General features: G+C 43.2%; 1 long non-coding RNA gene across 1 annotated transcript; it reads right to left on the bottom strand.

Annotated features, from left to right (window-relative positions):
• Positions 1 to 4215: 4215 nt before the first annotated feature.
• LOC141415101 (uncharacterized) lies at positions 4216 to 8306 on the bottom strand. The gene is made up of 3 exons (XR_012440128.1): positions 7717 to 8306; positions 4832 to 4942; positions 4216 to 4691 (listed from the first exon to the last, which is right to left on the bottom strand). It is a non-coding gene; the product is annotated as an uncharacterized lncRNA (long non-coding RNA).
• Positions 8307 to 9630: the final 1324 nt, after the last annotated feature.

Below are 9630 nucleotides of genomic sequence, written 5' to 3'. Positions count from 1 at the left end.
AAATTCAAACAATCATTTTTTTTTAGTTCTTGAAAAATTCTTAGTTCTAGGTCTAATTGGCACAGGTATGTATTTTGAAGGTACTATGGATTATACGGAAACAGCAGGCTATTTTCACATACAAAGCAAATGAAAAGTGTCGACCTTACACTCGTATAGATATAATACTTTGTAATGGTTTTGAAGTTCTGATTTTCTTACTTAGTCAAAATTATTATCAGTCAGAATATAACAGAACTCATACTCAAAAGCTTTAAGTGGTTACAAATTTGTTATCCAAGCAACAATATAAACATTAGAGATAACTTGTTTCTCCTATTAGTCAGCACTCAACAAACTCAACTCCAGGTACTACATACATTTCAAGAAAATTTTAAATTCCGTATCGCATTTTAGCTTACACTTTTGTGGATAAACTGCATTGTTTTTTCAAATTAAATGCTTATTTTCTACCTCACACAAAATGTTTTCCAGACAGAAATTCAAGACTTGTAAGTAATGATTTAAATTGCAAGTGCCTGGAAAAAAACTCTTAAAACAATTTAAAAACAAATTTACTGCAAAAGTATTTTCGTAAAACCACTTTAGCATTTATGCTAATTGTACAGTTACCAATAGCTAAATGTAATAGCCAAATGGAAGTAATAGAAAAGTCCTCAAGTATTCTGATGTCATTAATATTATTTTCTCTTCTTACTGAAAATATTCTCAAAGCAAATTTACTTTTAAGTGCTGAGTCTACTATGCAGAACACACACCTCTTAACATTGTAGGAATATCATCCTGTCATTTCTGGGATACAGTGACAGCTACACCTGTGCAATGTGAAGATGGTGAGTAATGGCGATGGCCTTACACTGTGGTCTCTTCTATGGCTTTAGTCCTTCCCCTCTGCTCCTTAAAAATCATAAAAATATTTCCCAATATCCCCATCACATCCTCCTTCATTTTCTAGTTTTCTGCTTGAAAATTTACCATTACTAATATGGAATATAATAAAAATGATAACATTCTATCCACTGAATGCTACTTCATCATTGGTCTCCTCTCCATAGACTTGTTTTGAAGCTCTGCCCTGGTTCTAGATTGTCAGTGCTGTGACACCAGCAATGACTTCATTCATTCTTGGGCTCACAATAGCTTTAGGGACAGATCCTGGCTCCAAGATATGATTAGTTATTTACAAGTATACTTCATCAAGATCATCGGTCCAATATTTTTTTTCTTTTGCATTCATATACAAGTTTTCACGATCCTCTAGTGATCATTAATCCTGAATATCACCATTCACTGAAATTTTATTCAGGCAGAAACATCAAAACTCAATCCACAGGCACAAAGAATACAAATAAGCAAATTCTTTGTAAAAAACAGGATCTACCAAGCTCCTTACCTGAGGCTCAGTAGCAAAGCAACAACCAAGATGTTTCTGACATCTACTAATGAATATTATAGTATGAAACTGAGCATTATAGACATTATGTAAATTTTGATGGGAAACTAAAACCTTCCATCAATAAGCCATTAATTGTGATCATAAAAATTTGAGAATATTATCAAATGAATAGGTCTAAGCTATACCCACATTTGATTAAAGTAATAGTTCTATTGACCTTTTAAGGCAAAACAAGTGTTAGGAAAAAGAATGCTTACTCTTCTAGCACGTGGTGGACATCAAATGAAAGTCAACAATTGTGACTACTCAGTGTTATCTGGGTCTAACATGAAACTCACCAAGAAGTTCTCTGCACTTCTTTCATCTTGGGTATGATACTGACAGGGTAAAAGCAGTAACTGGCTAGTGGTGAAGTAATTTAAAATTCTATTTTTTGAGGGAAAAAAGATATCTTATAAAAATAACAACTGCAGAAATTTCAATTTAATAAAGTTTTGTTTTTTAAACTTATTTTAAAAGGCCTGAACTGGTGAAATACCCACATCCCCAACTTAAATGCGAACTAGCTCAGTCAGACTGACACCTAATGGAAACTTTTGTAAGAAAATAATTCTGCAAGGAAAGAAAGCAATAAGTATTTAAACCACTTGATCAAAAAAAAAAATGAAAATACTTTGTTTACCACAAGAAACTTCCCTTAGATTCATCACTAGCATTTGCAATTATCCATTCTAAAACTTATTATTCATTTATGAAGCAACTGCAACCATAAGCTCAAGTGCCAGTGCCAAAGAACTGAATGAAATAGCTAATGTTTTTCAAAAGGTATTCCTCACCTCATTCCCACAACAAATGGTGGAGCATTACATCTTCCATTTCATGCACACTCTCACACCAGACCCACAGCTCTGTCTGCCTTTAAACCTTACACACTTATTTTTTTAGCCAACCAGCATGAGACCAACTACCCATAAATAATCTGCTGTCTAGGTCACTTCGTTTCTCCCTACTTTTCTTGTTTCCTCATGAAACAACGCCATCAGTAGACATACTGGATTTCGTTAAATACACAACAAACACAATATTTAAAAGCCCTTAATTACCAACTGATGGATCCCTAGAGATGGAAGATAAGTCATGGAACAATGAAGGCAACAAGAGTAGTTACATATTTTCTTGGTAGTGATAGAATGTCAAGTGCAAAGACAGCATCTGTGTTTTCTCCCCTACTTCATCTCATTCTTAAAATGAACTCACCCCCATGAAGTATCTGCAAAGAGCCCCACCCTTTCTTCCCTCAACACAACATTGCTGTGAGTGTAGATGGCCCTAGCGTCCTTGTGGGATCAGAAAGACACAACGGGATAGGGATTGGGGGAGCATGGAGTGCCCTTCCCTGGGAGTCGTAAATACTGGAAGAAAAGCCAGAAAGGCTAGATCCTACATGGAAAAGACACCGGGAGAGTCTGCTTCCTCCAAGACACTGCTCTCAGGCTCTCTAGGGTTCAGTCTGCTCCTGTGGGGGAAGTGCAAGTCGTGCCCAGGAAAGGCGCATCCTGCAGAGGGACAAGGTGTCTGGAGGGCAGCCCAGCTGAGAATGGGTCCAGGGACGCCTGGAGGGAGGGTTCTAATTTTCATTCTCCTGCAGCTTTGACTTCCCAGGAACTCAGCCCCGCGCACAAGCCACAGCCACCACGCAGGGAGGAAACCTGGTTTTGGTGTCTTGCCGCGCCTGGTGGAAGCTTCTGGGCGCCTGATGCGTTCTTGACCCCAGAATTTCTCCTTCCACCTTGCAAGTGCCACTACCCGAGGGGCCTTTGGTGGCACCTCGCAAGAGGGAGAGGTGAGCTGCAGAGCTAAGGGGTCGCCTCGCCTCGCCTCGCCTCGCCCGCGCCTCCACCTCGGACCGTTTTTTCCAAGCTTCAGTTGCGCAGCTGAGATCCCGCCATGTGCGCTGGTCCCCAAGTGCCCGGGGCGTGCTGGAGGGGGTCGTGGGCAGTTGCTGGCTCTTCGCTAGGAGGGGGCGAATCCGTATTGCTTTATCGTCCATTAATACTTGAAACAAATCAACAAAAAACTGGAAGAAGAAGGGAAAGGATTCCTCTTCCTCCCGTCCCCTCGCAGCAGACCTGATGGGGGACGCGCCTTAGGGTTGTTGGTGTTGGATACTGATCCTAAAGACAGAGGCAGGGAAGGCAGCGCTGGAGAAAGGTCCCAAAGAAACTGGACATCTGACAGCTACTGCCTGTCCCAACCTCTCTCAGGAAGGTCCCAGCTCCGTGCCACACAGTGCAACCAATCCGCTTCCCATCCTGGGCCTCCACCTCTTCGCGGAGAATCCGTAAAAAGAAAACGTGGGCTCCTAAGAAACCCACCACAGTTGCAATCTCAAACTTCCGCGGGGACCCAACCCTTGTACCCCGCCCCCTCCCTACAGCCTGGCCGCCACGTCTGGCTGCGGAGTGGCTCGGCCGGCCGGGCGGGGCTGGGGCTCCGGCACCGCCCCGGGCCCGGGATTCGCGAAGTCACGCGCGTCTGCAGGCTGGCGGGGGGTCCCTTCGCCCACGGACACGCCCTGCCTATGGGGGCGACCCTCGCTCTAGGCGCTGCCCAATTGCTCCAGGCCTCGCAGACATGCCCAACTTTGGGGGAGCTCCCAGTCCGCGTAGGTCCGCTCCCCCCGCAACAGCACAGCCGCCGCACCCCACCCGAGAGAGGACACTAGCCAGAGGGGATGCGAATGGCCCTGAGCAGCCTGGGCAGCACAGACCCCCTCCTTCCCCCGCCCCTCCCCTCCCCGCCCCCACCCCCACCCCCTGCGCGCAACCGTGCTCCAGCCCGCCCGGGTCACCAGAGGTGCGCGCACAGCCTTTCTGGGGGGAACCCAGCGCAAAAACACCCGAGGAAAAGGAAACGAGAAAAGTGCTACCTTGGCAACCACGCGCGCTCCGTGGCCGGCTTGGGGGGCTGGGAGGGGCGGCCGCTAGTACTCTCCTCGACTACGCGTATTCTTAAGCAATAACAACGTAATCCGTATTATCCACCCAAGAATACCCGTCACCGAAGAGAGTCAGAGGACCAAGCTGCCGCTGCTGCTGCCACCGCCGCCGCCGCCGCTGCTGCTGCCACTGCCACCGCCGCCACCAGAACTCTGGCTGCTGAGCCCGCCCCTGGCTGGGGCTGGGCTGAGCTTGACCGGGACCATAAATCCATAACTCGATTTCTTTACAGAAGGATCCAAAGCGGTGCTCGGCTGCTTCCTGCCCAAATCCAAATGGCTTCTCTGCTTCCAGTGCTGAAAGATAAACCACAAAACCAAGCACTTAACACAGAAGGAGAAGAGCGATCTCTTCCCTGTAGAGTAGAGGAGGGACGATGTGCCAAGGCAGTTTGGGCACAGAGTGGGTGGGGAGTGACAAGTAACCCTCAGTTTACCTTCTCAATCTCCCAGTGCCTTTCTCCGTGCTTGCTCTCCTCCCTGTCCACTCTGGTCTCGGTCAGCCCACTCTAGGTGCTTTGATTGAGGGTCCTGGCGGCGAGAGAACCCTGAAAGAGACATGCATAGTTAAGCACACAGATATTACAAATGTGTTTGCCTAGACGGCTTGAAGAAGAAGTGAGGCTCAAATAAAAATCAGGTCATGCTTGGGTGAAATTTTCAGCAGTGTGTTTTGGAAATGCATTTGCTGAAGACCAAGATCACAGAAAATAAACACTCATTCAATTTACTACTTGAAATCAAATACTTATAGATCTACAAAAATAGGCATCTCTCCTTTGAAGGCCTTGGAGCTATATACAGCATAATGGTTTTGGTTTTTTTTTTAAAAAAAAAAAAAAAGCTTCCAGGCACAAAATAATTAAACCCATTTTCCATAGTCTCTGAACTCACTGAGCTGACAAGCTGGTAGAGTTTCTATGATTTAAGCATCATTTTAAACTACAATAATGTTTAATTTCATAACCCACTCTTTTAATAGACAGTATAAATGAATTGCTGTGCAGCTGTTGTGAGCACCTCTACAGAAAAACCTTTGAAGCTCTGTCTTCATAAAAAAATAATTTTAAGAAGAAGAAAACCAATAAAAACTCCTTTGCAAAGTGAGTAATTTTGACTTCCAGAGAGAATCTCTGTGATTCTTTGATGGTCAATATGGCCCTTACTTGAAAAGCTTTGTTTTAAGACCCTGAGGTGGATATTCTGATAATGGGGGTTTATTGTTCACTAAATAAAACGGACAAGTGCAACGTCACTACCCAAGACATGTTGTAGCCCCATTAGAAAGTTCTAAATTTGCCTTTCCCTTGACTCTCAAATACATGGAAGTACATCCATGTGAGTGGAATAGGGAGGGGGATGGAAACATGCAACAGACATCACGCTTTCTCAAATTATGTAAGTGCAAATACCTCTTCATCAAGGAGTAATTATATAACAGAATTTCTCCCACTACCCTAACTCATCTCTAACTGACCTGGTTGTGATTTAAGGCACTTAGGTTGTGCTTGCTCTTATTATTTTTAAACATAACACTCTCCAGGCACACCAACTCATCATTTTCCTGACATGTTACTTACAAATAGAAAAGCCAACAGGAAGTCTAGATTTTATGATTTAATGCCTGTTTAAAACAACTCAAAAGAAAAACAGCATTTTCACTCACTAACCTGTTTTATGTTATTTGCAGATAACTCTTAAGTACACCATTTACAAAAGACTGATACCAATTTAACAAATTAATAAGCACTATTTTCTGCCATTACCTAACATAGCTATAAACTGGAAGAGCTTTTCTCTGGTGTTACAACCACCCCCCCCTACACACACACACCCTAAAATCCAGAAAGCTGACAGGTTCTTTTCAGCTTGAACTCCTAGAAACAAAAGCCCTTAGGGAAAGTAATGCAATAGTGTAAGAGCAAGGTGTATATTTTGCTTCTGAACTCTTCTATTTCAATCTCAACTACCATTAAAAGGAAAACAAGACACGCATTATATAGATAGGATTTGATTTCCTAAATGGTATGTTTTTAATTCAAAAGGATCATTAAGTCACACACACACAACACAACACAGCATACACACACACACATACATACACAACACATGGTGCATCAGAATCACAGCATACATACCCACACAGCTTTTCAATGCTACCGAGTAGTCAGTCTCTTTTAGTTTAGTTAGCCCGGTCACAATTAGAATTAAATAAAACACACAGACACACACACAGAGACACACACACATCACACACACCTCTACAGACTCTCATGCTTTAGGAAACTAGAACAACGCAGTTGATAGGCGTTTTTTTCTCCCTAAGTAGCAGTGCCAGCCCTTTGCCTACCTACCCAAAGGTTCCAGCAGCTTCAGCACCTGGATGAGTGGACAGCTCCGCCCAGGCCGGCAGCAGTTTGAGCAGAACTGACGCTCTGAGCTCTAACCACAGCTCTCTCTAGCTCCAGCCGACTAAAAGAACACCATTTCCTACGAGACCACTGCCGCTGGGTGCATATTCAATTCAAACCTCCTTAAGCTGTCGGATTTCCCCCCACACACACACCCTCCTCCCTTCTCCACCGTACACACAAAAACAGAAAAGAGAAAAAGCCCAATACTATCAGGGCGTCTGCTGATGAACTTACACTTTCCTGGTGAATATTTAGAGACTGCTGGTGGCCGGGTGTCAGAGGAGGCTGAGGTCCGCATTGGACACCTTTGTTCATCGACTCCTGCAAGCTATGTTTATTAGAACCTATAGTTCTCTCCAGCCCCAATAACTAGAGGTGTGTTTTGGGGGCGCAGGGTGTGTGTGTGGGGTGGATTTCAACACCTTTTGATCTCTCAAGGCCACCTCCACTGACTGCTGGTCCCCACTACTTTCCCATCTTATCCCCCACACTCCAACACCCATCCCAGTTAAACGCTTGGTAATTAGGAACCAAATATACATAAAGAAACGCGACAAAGCAATCGGTTTGAGGAAATAAGCCAATTAAGCTAAAGCAGAAATCTTCTCTCTCTCTCTCTCTCTCTCTCTCTCTCTCTCTCTCTGCTCCCTCGCTCTCCTTCCCTCTTAAGTAGAAAGGGGGAAACACCAGGGAGAGGGGAAAAACAGGGAGGAGGGTGAAAATCAATGGAAAAACACTATACACAGCTTTGCTGAATAATACTCCATTCTCAGACAAAAAGAAACACATTTATCGATGTAAACATCGTCTCCCTCTCCCACACATCCTACATCCTTTACATTAGCTGAGATCTGTCTTGTGGTATAGCGAAGTAACTGTCACAAATCTGTCTCAATGGAAGTGCTTACCCTCTAAATCCAGGTTTCAAGCAGGACTCCAGCTGTGTGCAGAAGCCTGGGAGGCAACTGATGTGCAGGAGGTAGGCTCGGAGTCCGGGTTACAGTGTTAACAAGCCCTGGGAAAGGACCTCGGCGCCAGGCGCTGGCTGTGCCCCAGTGCCTTCGCGTGGTGGCAGCTTGCTCATGCTTCCGAGGAGTCCCAGGCGATAGCCTTCAGCTGATGTGAGCTTCCAGAAAGGAGTGGGGAAGGGAAAAAAAATCATCTAATGCAATCAGATCGATCTCATCTTCACCATCTGTCTCCTGCCACTGTGCACAAACGTTAAAATAGGAAAAAGGAAAACACTGACAGCCTGAGAGGCTTGATCTGCAAAGAGTTCATTTTTAGCAGAGCGTAATTGGGTCTGGTCGGCTTACAGTTACAAAAGCTGCTGTTAACCATCCAGTAGTGGATCCCAAACATGCTAATGGTGGATTAATTGAGGAAGATCTGACGCGCGAGCTTCATAGTCTCTTATTCATGACTTCCCAATGGGAAAGGACCAATGCCTTGTGGGACTATGGTAACATACAGTCAAAAAGCTGCTAAGAAAATGGCTGTGTGTTCACAGCACCTCTCTCTGATAACAAACATATGTCGGCTAAAACGGTTTAGTAGAATGGGAGGGGGGTGTGGGAGAATAAAATTTTCTTTCCTGGTATAAGCAACTCCCATATTCTTTCCTTAAAGAAAAGCAAAAATAGATACCACATCTTTCCCATAGTGGGGAGAAAAGGATGTTTTAAAGGGTTTTTTTTTTTAATCAAGATCAAACTCTGCCATGTAAAAGAATCAGAACACTCCTGTGCAGCAATTCTTTTTTTTTAAAAAATCTATTATCAATTTTTTCCTTGCTGTGATCAAAGTAGATCCATAGCAGGTGCTGTATATAGAAACTCAGCCCAGTTAATCCCACCAGGATTGACTGAAGGTTGTTTAATGCCAGCTACACTTTTGACTTCTTGAGATCAGGATGCCTTTTGGGCAAGGCATTTTGTATCATTTAAAGTTGACATAGTGAACATTAATGTGATTGCAGTGAGGAGATAAGGATTCTTCTTCTTCTTCTTCTTCTTCTTCTTCTTCTTCTTCTTCTTCTTCTTCTTCTTCTTCTTCTTCAAATTCTACAATAACTTCCTCCAGCCAAAGCCTCTTTTGGTCTGTTTCCACTGTTCACTGATTAGTTAATGGGGGAGATATAGGAATGGGGGAGGGAATGGAGATACCCAGGAGGAGGGACAAATTGTGTAGAGTATCCATAGCTAACAAATCATATTCCATCTGGAATAGAAAACTATATGGCACTAAGAGGGTATCACTTACTAATTATCAGTCATGATATTTAAATATAAACTGATTTTCAAAATTAATGTTTTATATGTGGAAAGAAAGCACACTGCAGCAGTAGTTTGATTGTCTCCATCCATTGCAATGATGAGATTTTTAAAAGGAATATGGAGGATCTGCTATCTAGACATGTGAAAGTTTATTTTCTATTCTAAATATCCCACATTTACTCTGTGTCATCCATTCTAACATAGAGAAGTGTATTTGTTTAATTCTGCTGCCTCTTTTTTGGAGAACATACAATACATAAATTCTACAGTAAACAATTAGTGTTTAGGATAATTTTTGAGATAACTGACTGTGTCTCCTGAAACTCTGGTAATCTCTTTAAGAAAAAAAATCTGAATTAGATTAGTCTAAAAATATAGCTTGAAGACAAATCAAACAATTTACCTGATCTTTTGTTTCAATATACATTAATTAAGGACTCTTTCCAACCTCCACAACATTCCAGGGTCACAGTCAGAAATCTAAGTCTAATAGCTCAGCAGTCTTTGTTGTCATTCGTGTCAAGCTATTGCCCCCTGCAGGTTAGG

The sequence above is a fragment of the Castor canadensis genome, chromosome 12 (assembly GCF_047511655.1).
Source record: "Castor canadensis chromosome 12, mCasCan1.hap1v2, whole genome shotgun sequence".
NCBI classification, from domain to species: Eukaryota; Metazoa; Chordata; class Mammalia; order Rodentia; family Castoridae; genus Castor; species Castor canadensis.
Note: the sequence above shows the minus strand (reverse complement) of the source record. Positions and strands in the feature narration are given on the sequence as shown.